At 44.0% G+C, this 18166-nt stretch overlaps 2 long non-coding RNA genes across 2 annotated transcripts in view; one reads left to right on the plus strand and one right to left on the minus strand.

Moving 5' to 3' along the window:
* LOC309538945 overlaps window positions 1-18166 on the plus strand; it is a 115914-nt gene that overhangs the window by 1091 nt on the left and 96657 nt on the right. The window lies entirely within an intron of this gene.
* On the minus strand, window positions 541-17198 carry LOC309538966. The gene is made up of 4 exons (XR_014222559.1): window positions 17091-17198; window positions 2460-2544; window positions 1409-1496; window positions 541-885 (listed from the first exon to the last, which is right to left on the minus strand). It is a non-coding gene; the product is annotated as an uncharacterized lncRNA (long non-coding RNA).

The following is an 18166-nucleotide window of genomic DNA, read 5'->3' on the forward strand; positions in this document are numbered from 1 at the left end:
TCCCTGTAATTTGGCTTCTCACAGTGAGGGAACCGCCAGAAGGCCCTCAGCGCTGGACCTCAGTGTCCGGGTAGAACGAAGGGGGTGGAGACGCTCCTTCAGATATACTGGACCGAGGCCATTTAGGGCTTCAAAGGTCAGCACCAACACTTTGAATTGTGCTCGAAAATGTACTGATTTCTTAAGGAAATCAGCCCTGAGTGCTCACTGGAAGGGCAGATCCTGAAGCTGAGGCTCCAATACTTTGGCCACCTCATGAGAAGAGAAGACTCCCTGGAAAAGACCCTGAGGTTGGGAAAGATGGAGGGCACAAGGAGAAGGGGACGACAGAGGACGAGATGGTTGGTCAGTGTTCTCGAAGCTAATAACAAGAGTTTAACCAAACTGCGGAAGGCAGTGGAAGACGGGAGTGCCTGGCGTGCTTTGGTCCATGGGGTCACGAAGAGTAGGACATGACTAAACAATAAACAACAACCACAGATTAATGTGACACACACACACACACACACACCAAAGCAATTTTTTACAGCATTGGGGCTCTCTCAACTGCAAAGCTAAGTGCAATAATTTTAACAAATATAGATTGAGAAAGTAGAATTAAACAGGAAGCTAAGGGTCGGCTCTGTGAATGTTCCTTCCTGCCTTGAAAGTATTTTGTGCCCCTGCCAAAATGAGACCCCCTTTCCCCTCGCTTAAGGTAATGGGAAGCGCAGCCCCATAAGCAGGGCTTGCAAATGAAAAATGTTTATCATTCATGCTTGGGAGCCTTCATTATGTACCCAGGCCCAGTCGTTTTCAGGCGAGGAGAGCGTTCCTCATCCCCAGTGCATGCCATTTATAATGCGGCCCTGCTGAAATATCCACACCACTAACATCTGTCTTCCACTGCAAGAAAAAGGGGAGAGATTCCCATAGATAAAAATGCACATGAGGGCAACAAAAGAAAGGAAAACCTATGACATAGTCAAATTTTATTAATGGATCAACCATATGCATCCAGGGAATAATTAACTATTCACAGGTGAAATTAACTGATAGGAGTGTCTGTCGCGAGCAAATCGAATGAGCTCTGATTATATCAATAGTTTTCAACCAGTGTCCCATGGTTATCAAACTATCAAATAAATTTGTCCACTCTCTTCCTTTGGGGTGTAAAAAGGAGAAAAAAAAACTTTAATTATCCGGCCATGGTGTATGGCAGGTCATTAATAAAAGCTAGTTATCTAGCTGCCGGTTTTAGAGTTTTTACTGTTATCAATCTTTTATCTAAATAAATGTTTGGGAAATGTCCTTAAAATTAGTTCCGCTACTTTGCCCCAATGGCTAAACAGATATTTGAAAATAATAATAGTTTTTTTAAAAAAAAACAACTTTGCAAGATTTTACAGTACAGTATACAGGATGTCACCTCCAAGCTGCTTTCTCTGCTTTCCCCTTCCACCAAAGGAATTGAATTATGGAGTTTGGCTGCACATACATTGATGAATCTAACCAACCTGCAAATGCAGATAAGAGTAAAATCACTTGATGGCTTAGTCCTCCTTAATGTATATTTACTCAGCCTTTATGTAATGTTTGCATTTTTTTTACTTTTGCGCCACATATATCAATGACAAATGGAAAAATGGAAAAAGGAGTAATAACATAAAAGAACCAAATGGTTCCTCCCTGTACCCAGCCCCCACCCACGCACAAAAGCGGAGCATTCCCAGAGACGGTATCTTTTCATTTGAATAAAGGGCGCATGCTAATGTTGAAAGGCCCCGATCTTCTACCAAGGAAAGTCAGCTTCAAGCAAACCACACGCTGCAGAACTAGACATTTCAGGCTAGTTATACTACAACAGTAATTGGCACCACCCAGCCAAATATTTAATCACTGATGACCCATTGATTTCAAAGAGGAAATCAAGGATGTGCTTAAGGCTGAAATCCTATGTATGCTTAAATTTCAGTACGGTAAGCCTGCAGCTAACATGCATTTAACTTGTGTGCATTCAGCTTTATGTGCTTGGCAAAAATAAAAAAATAAAAGGGGAAAGAGAGGGGACAGGTGTCTGGGGGGAAAGTATTTGGCAATCCCACCCGCCATTGCACCTCATGTGTTTTGATTGTTCGAAATTTTGGCTTTAGGCGCAATCCCCATAACATAACCCCCCGGGTAAGTTGTGGGCTTACTGAAAGCCCAACTGAGAGCAGAGAGCTTTAGCCTACAGGCTTTCAACTTTCACTGGAAAGTTGGTTCAACTTTCACTGGAGGACCTTAACTGACAGTTGAGGAGGGGTTTTATGCACAACTCTGATTGGTGGCTGCAGGTTTTATAGTTCTTAGACACTGTGATTGACTGATGGGGGCTGGTCAGTCAGCATCAACACGCATTGGTTGGTGTTTGTGCTGTGGAGCCAGAAGAAGACGACCATGGAAGAAAAGGATTGTGAAAGAAGAAAGAAGATGCTCACTGAGAGGAAGTGCTTCAGAGTGGCTTGTTGACTGAGGTCTTGCTAGCTCAGGCTGAAGAGTCAAGGAGAGAACCAGTCTACATCACTGAGGAGGAAAAAGTGAGAGGTGGTTTGCATAATGCTAGGTTCTGGCATCTGGTAGGAGGAAGATTCCAGGACAGGACATCAAACAGACACCTTCAATAAGTCAGCGGGGGCTGAAACAGAGGCTTCAACAAAAGTCCCTGGTTATAGCGTTGGTGAGGCTTAACTGGAGTGGAGTTAACACAAGGCCAGTGTGCACAAATTAATCTTGTAATAAATAAATATATTTGATAAATGTCGTAATGACATCTGCCCAGCTTTGGACCACCTCTATATTCCACACTTACCAGAGTTATTGGTAAGTTAAGGATGCAAAGGATATGGCGGCCGTGATATGGGTTTAGGAAAACCATTGGAGTGGAAGTTGAATTTCATTAATATGATAAAGAAGGAAATACCTAATTCCCTCCCTCTGAAAAGTGTTATGAGATCAGTCCTAGTCTTCCTTCCAACCTTGGGGGCGCTTTGTATTCATTCCCCCCTCTAGCCCACTATGCTCTCTGGCAAGAAAGGTTTAGTAGGGTTTTGCGCTAATTCAGAAATCTACAGAATAATTCATCTAGAAATCACAGCAGGATAGAAAACAAAGAATATCAGTAGTGCCATAGGCTCTAAGGTACCATCCAAATGCCAATTTCATGTCAGTTTCATTACAGAGACAGTAGCAGGGCATCCAGTTTTCCTGAAGCCATTCGATATAGCAAATTTTGACCAAAAAAATTGACATGCTTATAACTACTGAAATGTCATATTGCCGTGGACTGATTTTGAGATTTGTGTCATGAGGAAAGAAAATCGGCCACAGGGGACTTCCAGGGTGGCGCCATCGGCAATGGCGGACTCCCTCTGAACCGGAGGGACCAGCTCCACGTGAAACGGGTCCTTTCCACTGCAGCGAAGCGGGGACCCTTTCAGAAATCACAGGCGGATGAAGCCTGTGTCCGTGGGACTCGGCGGGCACCCTTAGCGCCCCCCCAACCCGCAAAGGAACCCACTAACGGGCTCCGAAGCAAAGAGGGGGAAGTGGCGCGGTGCTGTGAGTCAATTGCTTTTTCCGTGGAGCGAAGCCGCATAGCCGTTGCCGGAGAGCGCTGCCTTTTTCCTGGGACAATTTGGCATCTAAAATAATAACCCGTGAGTACTTAAACATTGAACAATTGGACTTCAAATAAGAACTGGCGATTAGAAAGGAATTGGACTTAAAATTCACCTTAATTTGGTACTGAAACGGGAAGGTCTAAACAGGAAGTCAGCCTTCCGTTTCCTTGTAGTTAGAAGAAAGCAAAGATAACGTACACTAGAGCTTAGAAAATCACTTTCAAAGGATCAGTTTTCACCATTTAAAATCGTTGAACCCCCCCCCTTCGGTAGCAGGAGAAGAAGGGGAATCTTTCTTGGACTGTTTAAACCTGCAGGAGTGAGTTTAAAGTAAAGTAACTTTCCACCGTCCTGACCCTGGAGCGGGGTGTCAGAATTGACGTTTTGAAGCTCATTGACCAGAGACAAAGGTTTTTGACAGATAGTTAAAAGAAGAGTAACATTGTGATTCCATTGCTTCCTTTCACATCTTAAAGGAACAAATATTGACAAAATATCTTAAAAAAGAAACTTTGTTGCTATTGTCCTTAAAAGAAAGAACAACCAGAAGTTTTCCCCCTAGAGGGGGACCGTGAAACTGTAACCAATTCTAGGGAGCTTGCAGCTGCTACAGATTACAACCATGGGAAAGGACTTGTGACCTTGCAGGACAATGTTTTCAGAAGCACTGTTGGGTGCTTTCTGTAAAATAAATGCCCTACTGGATCAGTTAAGTCAGAAGACGGATTTGATGACTAATGCGGCCAGAACATTTGAACAGGTAGTGGGAAACTATATGGAGCCCACCCAGGAACTTAAACAGGAGTGTGTCCTGACAGAGCAGATGAGAGAAGAGGATGTTACAGAATCTGGGGCACCAGAGATGGAGGGACTTTTGGCCCAGCAGGAAAACGAGCCTTTGGATTTGACAAATGAACTTGGAAAAAACCAGATTTGGAAAGACAAAGTTTGGACTGATTTGGAAATGGGGGGTTGGATTGACCCCCCTATGCAGGGATGTTTGGACTTTCCGAGTCTGGCAATGGGCCGTCAGAGGTTTGGAGCTGTTGGGACTTCCAAATTTGGAGGGAATTTGAAACATGTCTTAAAATACCACATGGAGTCTAGTCTGGACTATGGTAAAGGGGCTGATTTGTTGAAAAGGGTCAAAAACACTACCAAGCTGGAGTTCCCACGAGTGAAAGGAAAATATGAAGAAGAGCTGCGGAAGGGACATGGAAGAGATTTGAAGGCCTCGGATATAAGATCACCAGGTTAATGTGCCAGACTAATGGGATAAAAAGGACTGACAATCCCGGGACCGGGGGGAGGGGATGCTGGAAGAAGATTGAGTTGTTTTTATTTTCGTTTTTTATCATTAGAAATGTTTTATAAAATTGATGAACGTTGGAAAAATGTTGAAATGAAATTACTTGGCTCTTGTAAAAATATTTTAAGAATTAGGTAAAAAGGTAATGGTTATGAGAAGTTGGTAAAAATTAAGATTTAAGTTAAGTTTTAAGGTATTTTATAAGATAAGATGAAAATAGAGTAAGGTAATGTAATGGCAGAATATTATGAATTATGGAAAGGATTTGCTGCAATAATTATTAATCAAGATACAAAAGACGGGAGGAGGAGGAGGTCGTGGAAAGAAGGTAATGAAAGTGGAGAATTTGAAAATGATGGTTTTATTTTTTATTTTTCTATTTTTGTCTTTTTTCTTTGTAACTTTTAAAAAAAATCTTTTTTCAATAAATATCATTTTTTTAAAAAAAGGAAATCGGACGCAGCTATAGCCACTCACAGGTTTCCTTCTGCCACATACATGGATTAGGAAAGGTGTCAATGATATTGGAATTAATCAGAAGTGTGGATTTATGTCATACTTGTCATGTCTGAGTTTTGCTCTACAAATGATACTTTTAGAACAAGCAGAGAAAGCAGCAGAGACAGGCTGGCAAAATCAGTGTAGAGTTTAGTACAGGCGTGGAGACAATTATTAGATCATCAGCTATGGTTTGGCCACAGGGTTGGGGAATCTCTGGTCCTCCAGATGTTACAAGACTACATCTTTCAGCATGACTGCCCATTCACCATGCTGGCTGAGGCTGATGGAAACTGTGGTCAAGCAGCACCGGGAGGGCCACAGTTCCCCCATCCCTAGTCTAGGGTAAGGGATCAATAGATCTGAGGTTGGGACTGGATCCACAAATTAATGATTTGCGTTTAAGTGGTAGAAAACCACAAGGTGCAAAGGAGAAACATTACAGCGATGCAAAGTCTTTGTCCACACTTTGCATTTGGAAACCAACAAGTTGATCTCAGTTATAGAGAAGGGAAGTATAATAGGAGTAAGATTAATGGGTGTAGAATATTATGGGGGACAAGGAATGGCATAAGAGATGCTTCTTAGGAAATGGCGACTGGGGAAACTTGCTGCTAGATGGAGGCATTGAGCAGACATTGCTGGACTCGGTCTCCCATCAGCCTCTTCCACCATGGCCAATGGTCAGGAATGATGGGAGTGATTGTGCGACATCAGCTGGAGTGTCATAAGTTTCAGTTAGACAAATTCCCCCATGATATTCTTGCCGAGAAGTTGGTAAATGTGGGCTGGATGAGTAACTGTGGACTTGTAGCAGGTTGACTGACTGAGCCTCACTAATGGTTCTTGATCAGGGGTAGGCAAGCTAAGGCCCGGGGGCCAGATGCAGCCCAATCACCTTCTAAATCCAGCCTGTGCACAGTCCAGGAATCAGTATGTTTTTACATGAGTAGAATGTGTGCTTTTATTTAAAATGCATCTCTGGGTTATTTGTGGGGCATAGGAATTCGTTCATTATTTTTTTTAAAAAAATATAGTCCGGCCTACCACATGGTCTGAGGGACGGTGGATCGGCCCATGGCTGACAAAGGTTGCTGACCCCTGTTCTTGGTCATCCTGAAAAAAAGTGACCAGTGGAGCGCTGCAGACTTCTGTCCTGGGATCATTGTTAGTCAACATCTTTATAAACAATGTGGGCAAAGGAATTGAGGGGATGTTCACCAAATCTACAGATGACACCAAACTGGGAGGGGTAGCCAATGCTGCAAAAGACCAAATTGGGATTCAAAGTGACCATAACAGATTGGAGAAGTGGGCCAAAACTAACAAAATGAATTTCAATGTGGAAAAATGGAAGGATCTGCACTTAGGCGGGAAGAAACAGCTGCACAAATATAAGATGGGGGACACCTGGATTTCCTGTAGTACATGTGAAAAGGATCTACGGTAGGCATAGGCAAACTCAGCCCTCCAGATGTTTTGAGACTACAACTCCCATCATCCCTAGCTAACAGGACCAGTGGTCAGGGATGATGGGAATTGTAGTCTCAAAACATCTGGAGGGACAAAATTGCCTATGCCTGATCTAGGGGGTCTTAGTAGACCACAAGCTTAACATGAATCAACAGTGTGACACGGTGACAAAAAAAGAGAAGCTCATGCTATTCTAGGCTGCATCAACAGACGTCTATTGTCCAGCTAAAGGGAAGTAATAGTCCCGCTCTAGTCTGCCTTGGTCAAACCACACCTAGAGTACTGTGTCCAGTTCTGAGCACCAAAATCTAAGAAGGATAGTAATAAGCTGGCATGTGTACAGAGGAGGGCGACCAAGATGATAAAGGGTGTGGAAACCAAGCCTTATGAGGAATGGTTGAGGGACTTGGGCATGTTTGCCTGGATAAGAGGATGATTGATAGCCATATTCAAATATTTAAAGGGCTGTCACAAGGAAGATGGAACAAGCTTGTTTTCTCCTGCTCCGGAGGGTAGGACTCAAACCACTGGCTTCAAGTTACAAGACAGGAGATTCCGACTAAACATCAGGAAGAACTTTCTCAGTAAGAGCTGTTCAACAGTGGAATGGGCTCCCTTGGAACGTGATAGACCAGGGGTCTGCAACCCGCGGCTCCGGAGCCGCTTGTGGCTCTTTTACACCTTTGCCGCGGCTCCGGGGCGGATACTAGCAAGGGGAGGAGGCGCATTGTGCGCCCCGACACTCCCCACTGTGGCGGGCGCTGTACTGGCTGTGACGTCGCATGGGGGCGGTGCGTGCGTTAGTCACGCACCGTCCCGACGTCACCTTCCCGCCCGCCTGCCCGCCGGCTACATTGTAAGGGGCATGTACACGGGTCACTGCATTGTAAGGGGCATGTACGCTGGTCACTGTTTTGAAGGGGAGTGAAGAACACACACCCAAAAAAAGGGTAACTTGTTAATTTAACATTTATTTCTATGAGGAGGAGTAATTCTGAGGGGTCAAACAAAGAAATAATAAAAAGTGACAAAAAAGTTATTTTTATAATGACGAGTTTTGCGGCTCCCAGTTTTTTTTTCTTCGGAAACGGGTCCAAGTGGCTCTTCTTCTCTTAAAGGTTGCAGACCCCTGTGATAGACTTTCTTCCCATGGAGGTTTCTAAGCAGAGGATGGATGGATGGCCATCTGCCATGGATGCTTTAGTTGAGATTCCTGAATTGCAGGGGGTTGGACCTAGATGACCCTCAGCACCCCTTCCAACTCTACAATTCTATGCTAGTTTTCCCCAGTCCTGCTCTAGAGAAATAGCACCCTCAGCTATTTCACATTCACCTATTTACTTTCTATCACTCTCCCTTCTCTTGGTTTCAATACTGAACTGAGGTGTTATCTTTGTGATATTTGTTATCACATATTCTATAGATCCATGTCTAAATGGAATAAATGCTTGAGAAGGGAACATGCCCAGTGAAAGAACTGAGCAAATATTCATTTATTTAATTGGATATAGGGATCAGGTTTGATTATCTGCTTCTAATCCCCATATTTGATTGTTACATTCCTGGTTAGTCACATTAAGATCCCAAGTCCAATGTGTTTATCTGCAGGGTGAATGGTTATTTTTTTAAAAAAAAAAAATCATTTCTCATAGATACTTAGCCTGTAAAATGATGTACAGATTCCTGCAGATCTCTTTGCTCAGGCCCAGGCACTCATTTATGAATCCTTTTTCACTTTCTTGCTATAGGGTACACAATCACTTCTTGTTCAGCATCTGATTATCTTAATCCAAGGGTAGACAAACTAAGTCCCGGGGGCTGGATTCAGCCCAATCGCCTTCTAAATCTGGCCCGCGGACGGTCCGGGAATCAGCATGTTTTTACATGAGTAGAATGTGTGCTTTTATTTAAAATGCATCTCTGGGTTATTTGTGGGGCCTGCCTGGTGTTTTTATATGAGAAGAATGTGTGCTTTTATTTAAAATGCATCTCTGGGTTATTTGTGGCGCACAGGAATTCGTTCATTATTATTATTTTCAAAGTATAGTCCAGCCCCCCCCCCCACAAGGTCTGAGGGACAGTGGACCGGCCCCCTGCTGGAAAAGTTTGCTGACCCCTGTATAATCCATTGACAGCCATTAGTACAGAAGGTGTTTTTAGAAGGAATAGATCAATTCATGGTGGATGAGCTATCGGTAGGTAATAGTCACGCTAGCTAAAAATGACATTTTAGGGTACAGAGGTAGTATACAGTGGTACCTTGGGTTAAGTACTTAATTCGTTCCGGAGGTCTGTTCTTAACCTGAAACTGTTCTTAACCTGAAGCACCACTTTAGCTACTGGGGCCTCCCACTGCTGCTGCACCGCCAGAGCACAATTTCTGTTCTCATCCTGAAGCAAAGTTCTTAACCCGAGGTAATATTTCTGGGTTAGCAGAGTCTGTAACCTGAAGCGTATTGTCAGGGAACTGCCATCAGTACCGGAGGAAGAGAGCAAAAGCCAGAGGGATTCCAGAGAGCGTCCAGGGATCGGGAGAAGCAGCCCATCTTCTGGGGAAGAGAATCAGCGTAGCACCAGTGGAGAAGGGGGGCAGATGGGGGAAGCGGCGAGGCGGTCCCATGACTCCTTGCCTGGGACCAGCAGGGAGAGTAGGGGTCCTCCGTTGCCTACGCCCTCCTTGCGCAGAAGGCTTTCGCACAGAGAGAGTAGGAGGAGACTAGGCGTCAAAGAGCTTCTTTGCTGGAAGAAGTTTAAGAAACGCCCACTGACGGATTCTGCCAGCGATTGAGTCAGCCACGGGTGAGTGGCTGTCCGGACAGAAAAGGTTCACTTTGGCAACCCAGCAAGGTGTTTGCACCCAGCCGGGGAGATAGACACCTGCTTACACACGAGCAACCCCTAGAACCACTACACGTATGTAACCTGAAGCATATGTAACCCAAGGTATCACTGTATTTTTAATTACAAAATGTTGGAAACAAATAATTGAATGTGACCCCTTCAGTGAACATCTGACTGGGACACAGGGTTCTAGGTGGGACATGGGATTCTAGGTGGACCTTTGGTTTGGCTCAGCAAGCCAGTTCTTACGTTCTTTACCAGCCAGATGTGAATTATAAAATTGGATTCTGGTTCAACTGGAATAAGGTTGTTGATTTTTTCTTTTTTCTTTTTTTCATAAAATATTTATTAGAATGTTTTTGAACAGTATAACACCAAACACATAAAACACCATCACCAACATAAAACAAACAAAAAAGAAAAAAGCCAGAAATTAACACACAATAGATAAAATATAACATAATTAATTTCCAAAAAAAACCCATATTTTCATAACCTTCCTTCAGGACTTCCTCACACCTCCCTTATCTGCGTTCCCAGTTATTAAGTTGAGGCAGCAATATTTCACCTTCTTTCAATTCTTACTTTATAATTTTCAAATATTATGTCTCCAATTTTAATTTTTATTTTCACATATTTTAGTGTTTAGGTTTGACATAATATTATATAGAGTTTCATCCTTTTTCTTATAGATCACTTATTTTCCTACTTTTTCCAACTAGTTTACTGGTGCCAGGTTAATTTTCTATCCTGCATCATCTTAGCATTCATACAATTTACAATGTTTTTGCAAATAGTCCTTAAACTTTTTCCAATCCTCTTCCACCGTCTCTTCTCCCAGGTCCCGGATTCTGCCAGTCATTTCTGCCAATTCCATGTAGTCTATCAGTTGCGTCTGCCATTCTTCCAGAGTGGGCAAATCTTGGGTCTTCCAATATTTTGCAATGAGTATTCTTGCTGCTGTTGTTGTGTACATAAAGAAAGTTCGGTCCTTCTTTGACACCCTCTGGCCGACTAAGGTTGTTGATTTTTTCATACATAAAGAGGAAATCAGAACACTCAGCCATAAAAATTTGACCAACTATGCAAGTTTATAATTTGATGTGTCTTACACATTTTTGGGGGATGAAATCCATCGTTATTCTCATGTACCTTATTCAGCAGTTTACCTTTCTGAATGATCAACCTATGTGTTTTTGTCCAGCTCATTGCAAATTGTCGCTCCATGTTATTTAGATATTTTCTAGATTTACTGCAAGTTGCAAACAAATCATTTCTCATTTTACTATTATAATCACTCAATTCTCCATCCCTTGGCTGTGGTGTCTCTGTAATTAAAGTCTGGGGCTTTCTACGGGATGCATCGCACCAAGTGAAAAATGTTAGCTATTTCCACACTTCAGAGACCCAGCTGCTCGGAGCATTAAAATTTTACTTAAAACATAAATTTATTGCGTTGCGATTACCATGGATTATGTTGTTATAAATGAACTGCACTGTAAATTGCTGTTTTTAATTAAAATACAGGTTATTAGGAAAGGCAAGGGAATAAAGTGGGGAGAAGTTATGTTTCATGTAATTGCCTCCATACACAACAATACCTGCAGAGGTAGCAAAAGACCCATTTAGAGTCCAAAAGCCTCTTAAGACTGCAGAGTACAAGCTTCAATTTCAAAGGCTGTATGCAGACTGAATGCAGATCAATGTCCTGATACCACCGCAACCTATTCACTCAGTGAAAGTACCATATTTTTTGCTCTATAGGACGCACTTTTTCCCCTCCAAAAATTAAGGGGAAATGTGTGTGCGTCCTATGGAGCGAATGCAGGCTCCTTGGCTTCAGCGACAGCAACGCGAAGCCTCCAAAGCGCAGAGCGAGCGCTCCCTCCATGCTCCGGAGGCTACGCGTTGCTTTCGCTGAAGCCTGGAGAGCGAGAGGGGTCAGTGCACAGCGACTCCTCTCACTCTCCAGGCTTCAGGGATAGCCGCCTAAAGCCAGGAGAGCAAGACTCTCCTGGCTTCAGCAAAAGGAACCTGGAGCGCAGTGGGAACTCGCGCTGCGCTCTGAAGGCTTCAGGTTCCTTTTGCCGAAGCCGGGAGAGCGAGAGTGGTTGGTTTCAGGTTCCAGAGAGAGCAAGACTCTCCTGGCTTCAGCAGAGAGGGAGAGCTGCGCAGCGCCCCTTCAGCCAAGCGGGAGGAGAAATGGAAGGGGCTCCCCTTCAGCGAAGCGGGAGGAGAAATGGAAGGGGAGAAATTTTTTTCTTGTTCTCCCCCTCTAAAACAAGGTGCGTCCTATGGTTGGGTGCGCCCTATAGAGCGAAAAATATGGTAATATGGGGACGACTCTGGACCCATCTCTTCACAGCCAGGACTATCTCTCAGAAACCATATTTCTCCCACAGTACAGTGGTGCAAGACAAAATTAATTCGTTCTACAAGTTTTTTCGTCTAGCAAATTTTTCGTCTTGCGAAGCACGGTGTCGAAAAAGTTTTGGAAAAGCTTCAAAAATCGCCAAAAACCTCAAAAAAGGCTACCACACCGCGTTCTATGAGTTGCTCCTCGAAGTCAAGTCGCAACTGTATTAACGGTGTTAAGAAAAAGGAAACAACTTGCAAAAAAACGCAAGACGTTTTCATCTTGCGAAGCAAGCCCATAGGGAAATTCGTCTTGCGAAGCAGCTCAAAAACCGCAAAACCCTTTCGTCTAGCGAGCTTTTCGTCTTGCGAGGCATTCGTCTTGCGGGGCACCACTGTATATTCATATTCTGCCTTTTCTCTTCCAGCCTTTACACTTAATGTTTTTAATGTTTTTCTTTCCCCCTTATTTCAGAGGCAGTGTGGCATAGCTTTGAGAGTGCTAAATGTTTGTTGACTGTGGACGCCAACGTGCTTCAAATGGGGGTTCATGGAATGGCCAGGAACTCCCTTCTGTACTGCTACTACCTGTTCTGGTGGGCGTGGAAGAAACTCCTTGCAACACTTGCACCCAGAGGTTCTCCATTGGTTTCTGTAGGCAGTTGTCACTTCCACACCAGGCAGGGGGAAAGCACTACGGAATTGGCAGTGGAGCAGATTGTGTTTGGATCTGGGTCACTTAAGCCTGCAGCTGAGCGTAGCTGAGCCATTGAATGTTGAAGGTGGCATTTGGCGAAAAGAGAGAAGTGGGGAGAAAGTAGCATGGAAGGTCTTCTTGAGCCCCATAATGATGTTGTTGTGTTGTTTAGTCGTTTAGTCATGTCCGACTCTTCGTGACCCCATGGACCAGAGCACGCCAGGCACTCCTGTCTTCCACTGCCACAGTTTGGCCAAACTCATGCTGGTAGCTTCGAGAACACTGTCCAACCATCTCGTCCTCTGTCGTCCCCTTCTCCTTGTGCCCTCCATCTTTCCCAACATCCAGGTCTTTTCCAGGGAGTCTTCTCTTCTCATGAGGTGGCCAAAGCATTGGAGTCTCAGCTTCAGGATCTGTCCTTCCAGTGAACCCCATAATAGCTTATTATAATGTGCTTGGATGTGAACATTTGAGTTGAGGAATCTGTGCCATGAGGTTAAAATTTGTTGGATGGATTCTGATGGGTTGGATTAAGTTTTAAACAGGCTTTGAGTTACCTCCTTAGTCTCCATCCCCAGCTGAAACAAAGTTTATGTACACACACTGCACATGCTCATAGTCCCCTTTGCCTCTCATCACCCTCTGTTGCACCTCTCCCCTCAGCCCTGTCAAAATTCAGATTGTAAGCTTCTTGGGGCAATAACCTTTCTCCCTTTTCTTTTCTTTTCTTTTCTTTTCTTTTCCTTTCTTTTCCTTTCCTTTCCTTTCCTTTCCTTTCTTTTATGCCTCTTTAGAGTGTCCTGTACATTGTCTAAATAAGTACTGGTCTCAGGCATAAAGGTAAAGGGTAAAGGGACCCCTGACCATTAGTTCCAGTTGTGGCCGACTCTGGGGTTGCGGCGCTCATCTCGCTTTATTGGCTGAGGGAGCCGGCATACAGCTTCCAGGTCATGTGGTCGGCATGACTAAACCGCTTCTGGCAAACCAGAGCAGTGCACGGAAACGCCTTTTACCTTCCCGCTGGAGCGGTACCTATTTATCAACTTGCACTTTGACGTGCTTTCAAACTGCTAGGTTGGCAGGAGCAGGGACCAAGCAACGGGAGCTCACCCCGTCGCAGGGATTTGAACCGCCGACCTTCTGATCAGCAAGTCCTAGGCTCTGTGGTTTAACCCACAGCGCCACCCGTGTCCCTCGGTCTCAGGCATAAAAACCAGCAAATTGGTTTTATAACTTGACACAAAATGCCAGCAGTCCAAAATTCTAATCATACAAGAGTACCGCTCTCAAACTTCTGAATATCCCTTGTATTGCTTTCAGTGTTTTTATTTAAAAAACAAAACACCTGAGCTGTCATGGCTTAAATATCCTATCTATCCTTGGAAAATTCTGATCAGTGTGATTTTGAAAACATGAGCTGTGTCCCAGCATACCTTTCAACTAAAATCTGGTTAACATGGAGCAATGGGTTTCATCTCCCCATAAATTTTCTGAAGTCCTGGGAAGTCTCACTTTGGAATGGCTACATTCTTCCGTGAAACCTAGGGATGGTCAAGACTGTCTCTTCTCTGGATAACTGTAGATCTGCTTTAATACCCACCTCAAAGCATCGACTGAGCTCTATGGCAGATACTAATAGGAGCAGCTCCATTCCATTTCTCAAGTCCATTTTAAATTAATAAGTGTTTCCCCTTCTGGGTTTTTTCCTTAATCCACAAAAGAGACCTCTCTGCATATTAATCTAATGTTAAATTGATGGATCAAATTATACCAAGCTCAGATTCCATTCTCCACGTACTCACTAGGATAGACCAAATCCCTTAGCAGGGATAAAGCGCAGAAAATGCATTTAGAGACACTGATAAGTCCAGGTCCATTATATTTCATTTTAAACAAAGGGGGACGGAAGGGAAGTCCCCTCTGAGATGCTCTATCAGCTATTAAACAGAAACGTTGCTTGCAGAGGGAGATTGATGATTAGCAGAGAGACCATCTCAGGATGATTCTCCCCGGGCAGACGAATTCACAGTTCACAGGCAACCCCATACAATTCTCTAGTTTTGTGCTCTTCCACCATAATCAGTTCACAAGTGCAGAATTCCGGTGTTGGTCTTTGGTGCCAGTGAAGTATCAGGCTGTATATGTATCTAATTCAGTGATTGTGCATTTGCTAGGTTTACTAATATACATAATTAGGCTGATGCTGCAGTGGGCAGGGTCCATGCTTTCAGGGCCGGCCCACCCATGAGACATAGTGAGGGGACCACTTCAGGCGGCAGGATCCACAGGGGCAGCAGACCCCAATGTAAATTTTTATTCCCCCTTTGTTCCTGATGTAGATCTTCACTCCCCTCCCCCTTCTTCCCTGTTGGAGGAGGGTGTTGCCATGTTGTGATTTCGCCCCAGGTGCCAAAATGTCATGGGTCAAACCTGCGTACTTCGAATGCAGAAATTCCTAAATTCAATCCCTGGCATATTCAGTTAAAATGATCTTAGGTAACAGGCTTGTGTCTTGAGACCTTAGACAGAACAGAGGTAGATGGGCCAACGACTTTGCCCATTATGTGGCAGCTTCCTATGTTCGTGGGAAGACAGGTGCAGCTTTTGCAGGATTGGTGTTCCGGGAATGCCTAATATATTTGCATTGTTGCAGCAAATCATGTGTGTTAAGTTGTGGGTGAACATATCAGATGACACTGCGATTCTTCAGACAGCTCTTGTTTATTCACAGGCCAGAACAGAACTGAACTGAAGGGTTCAGCCAACCTGCTTATATAGAGCTCAACTAGAAAGCAACAGTAACAACTTTCTGTAACTATCCAATCACTGAATGTCACTTTCAATTCCTTATTTGCATATGCGGACCTGAGTGAAAACTATCTACAGTATCCCCCTGCTGGCCCAGGGTGAGAACTTCAGTACATAACAATATCTGCATCTGCCCATCCACGCTTTCGATTGGTGAAGCAAGAAACTGCAGCAACAGAGCCCAGCACAGTCAGATTGAGGTAAGAGGAGAGATGCCCCTGCCTCATCCAAGCCCCCTCTAGTGTCACTGAAAAAATAATAATGGGTATTTTAATATATATATAAAACTCAGGGTTTTATTCTGATTTTGGTTGCTTTGAGCTGTTGGAACAGATGAGAGGAAATGCTTTAACTAAAAAAATAAAAATTGCTGTACTGAAAGGACCCACCAGTCTGTAGCTGATAGCTTTCCATGCCATTGCTTCCATTGACAGCCCAACCTTTCAACCAATGTATACACTGCTCTTGCAAACTGAAGAGTCGCTTGTCTCTTTCTCCCTTGTATGACGCCTATAGTCATCTGAAGTGCACACAAAAGGCTTTTCAGTTCTTTTTTTCGAATCCTCCATAAAGGTGAAGGTGAGTTAGGCTGCAATGACTTTCCTGGCACGAGCTTTGTGACGGAGCAGGGATTTGAACCTGGAGCTCCTCTGGTCAAATCCAACACTCTTTGTTTGGGTTTGTTGTTGATGTTTATTCATTTAGTCATGCCCGACTCTTCATGACTCCATGGACCAGAGCACACCAGGCACTCCTGTCTTCCACTGCCTCCCGCAGTTTGGTCAAACTCATGCTGGTAGCTTCGAGAACACTGTCCAACCATCTTGTCCTCTGCTGTCCCCTTCTCTTTGTGCCCTCCATCTTTCCCAACATCAGGGTCTTTTCCAGGGAGTCTTCTTTTCTCATGAGGTGGCCAAAGTACTGGAGCCTCAGCTTCAGGATCTGTCCTTCCAGTGAGCACTCAGAGCTGATTTCCTTCAGAATGGAGAGGTTTGATCTTCTTGCAGTCCATGGGACTCTCAAGAGTCTCCTCCAGCACCAGAATTCAAAAGCATCAATTTTTTGGCGATCAGCCTTCTTTATGGTCCAGCTCTCACTTCCATACATCACTACTGGGAAAACTATAGCTTTAACTATGCAGACCTTTGTTGGCAATGTGATGTCTCTGCTTTTTAAGATGCTGTCTAGGTTTACACACACACAAACTACAAAAAAAACCAAACACTTGTGGGGGTTGGGGGAGAGAAATGCCTTATGCAGAAGTGCATTCAAGGATGCTGATCTTGAAACCAGCTATTTCTTGAGGGGATACCCTAGGCATGCTACAGGAAGGTTATACTGTCAAATCTAATTAGATGTGCTTCTATAACCCATGGTATACGTTTCGTGGGTCTCTCAGGAACTTGCTGAGATATTCCACATCCTGTTTTTTAAAATGTAAATAAAACATATAGGGCTGGCTCTTTACCTGATGTCAGCCAGCTGATAAGCAGCTGGTGGTGGTCTGCCCAACATGCCACAAAGATTAAAAGAATGAAAAATCCAGTAGTCTTTCTATGGCTGTAAACGGCACGATTTTTTTCCTTGGGAAAAGCAGACAGTGAAAACAACATTTATAGGATTTGCTGAAATGCTTTAAAATGTCTTGAAATAACCCTGGAAGTTCATTCTCAACGGGAAGCATTAATATAAGCAAATCTATCACCACCACCCTGGAATGTTTCCAGAGGCTACAAAAGAACAACATTGATTGGGGACTGCTATTTTGGATCTTGCTCATTGCTGCAGGACTTGGGAGAGCTCCCAAGTTCATCTCGAAGAGCCCAGGGTTTAAGTGAGCCATTATATCCCCAAGCAGGGCCTGACGATAACAACCAGAATTTGCTGGGGATGTAAATGGGTGGTGTTCTAACTTAGGCATGCGCTCCCCACCTTCTTCACTAGGTACTCCTCAGATGATAAATGGCCCAGTCTGAACCGGAAAAGGCATGAGCTGTTTCTCATAGTTTCAGAAGCTCATCCTGTAATTCCAGAGAGGCATTCAACAGGATTTCCTTATTTATTTATTTCACTTGCTTGTAAAACAACAACAACAGCAACAACCTCCCAACAGAATTGTGGTGCCTTTCTGTGATCAGGAGATGAGCTTAGGGGGTGATGCTGGACTTACACCTCCTCTTTTGAGGGGCAGGTAAAGGGGTGGTGAAGAATAGAAAGAAGAAGAAGAAGAAGAAGAAGAAGAAGAAGAAGAAGAAGAAGAAGAAGAAGAAGAGTTTGGATTTGATATCCCGCTTTATCACTCCCCTAAGGAGTCTCAAAGCGGCTAACATTCTCCTTTCCCTTCCTCCCCCACAACAAACACTCTGTGAGGTGAGTGGGGCTGAGAGACTTCAGAGAAGTGTGACTGGCCCAAGGTCACCCAGCAGCTGCATGTGGAGGAGCGGGAAAGTGAACCCGGTTCCCCAGATTACGAGTCCACCGCCCTTAACCAAAAGTAACCCAGTGGAACAGAAACTGAAAGTGATGAAAAGGTTCCCTTCAGAA

Source organism: Podarcis vaucheri (assembly GCF_965113315.1).
Source record: "Podarcis vaucheri genome assembly, chromosome: 8".
Lineage (NCBI taxonomy): Eukaryota > Metazoa > Chordata > Lepidosauria > Squamata > Lacertidae > Podarcis > Podarcis vaucheri.